This window comes from Arachis duranensis, chromosome 6 (genome assembly GCF_000817695.3).
Source record: "Arachis duranensis cultivar V14167 chromosome 6, aradu.V14167.gnm2.J7QH, whole genome shotgun sequence".
NCBI classification, from domain to species: domain Eukaryota; kingdom Viridiplantae; phylum Streptophyta; class Magnoliopsida; order Fabales; family Fabaceae; genus Arachis; species Arachis duranensis.
Genome location: NC_029777.3, coordinates 75,652,109 through 75,653,464, shown reverse-complemented (window position 1 = coordinate 75,653,464; position 1,356 = coordinate 75,652,109).

Below are 1,356 nucleotides of genomic sequence, written 5' to 3'. Positions count from 1 at the left end.
GCTGCTTTTTCTTGCTTCAAGAATCAAATTCATGATTTTTCAGATCATCAATAATATTTTTCGTGTTCCTCATTCTTTCAGGAGCCAATATTCATAAAATTTAAGATAAAATTATGCACTGTTCAAGCATTCATTCAGAGAACAAAAAGTGTTGCCACCACATATAGTTAATTATAATTTTTATTATTAAGAACTCAAAAAGAATAAATTACTTCTTCATTCTAATTATCTACTATTTTATTCATGCCTGATGATGATGAGAAAAATAAATTATAACTTAATTGGAAATAAAACCAGAATAGATATACTAATTACTACTACTACTACTATATATGTCTCCTAAGGTAAATTTCTATAATAACACTATCACAGAGTTAAAGCTAAAATGAGAACTCAACAACCTGTGTTTTGAGAAGTAGATGTTCCTCTGATCTGTGGGGTGCTTGGTCCTTCAAGGATTAATTTCTGGCGCTTCAGCTCCCTTAAATCACGCCCTTGCTCTTCCTATTCCATAAGCAGTTTGCAAAGCATGCTACTTTGATTGTTCTGTTCTTCCTTTATTTGGTTCAGAGTTTCTTGCAATTTGGAAATAGATGCCTCAGGAAGTTCCCAATATTCGAATTGAGGAAGTTCTGGGAGGACTTCTTGTGCTCTCCTCTTGATTGGATCATCCTGCAGCTGTTGTCCTTCCATTTATATTTTAGTGATTGGCCTCTCAACTGAAATATATTCTGTTATTCCCATCTTCACTCCGGCTTCTCTGCAGAGCATAGAAATTAAGCTTGGATAGGCCAATCTGGCGTCCTTGGAATTCTTGTTTGCTATTTTGTATAGTTCACACGAGATCAGTTGATAAACTTCTACTTCTTTTCCCAACATGATGCAGTAAATCATCACTGCTCTTTTAACAGTAACTTCAGAACGGTTGCTGGTGGGCAATATGGAACGCCCAATGAAATCCAGCCAGCCTCTGGCTACTGGTTTAAGATCTTCTCTTTTGAGTTGATTTGGGATGCCAGTCGTGCTGGTGGTCCACCTGGCTTCAGGGATGCATATATCCTCTAGAATCTTGTCCAAGCCTTTATTTACCCTCATCATTCTCCTATTAAAGGAGTCTGGGTCATCTTTCAGTTGAGAAAGCTTAAAGATCTCCCTGATTTTGTCAGGATGGGTATGAACAATCTTTCCTCTGACTAAGGTCGATGATCATAGAGGGTAGTTCCAATTATTCTTTGCCTGTCTGTCTGCCATAGATTAGCATAGAACTCTTGAACAATGTTCCTTCCCACTTTCGTTTCAGGATTGGCTAGGATTTCCCAGTTCCTGTTTCGAATTTGTTCTTGGATCTCCGGATAT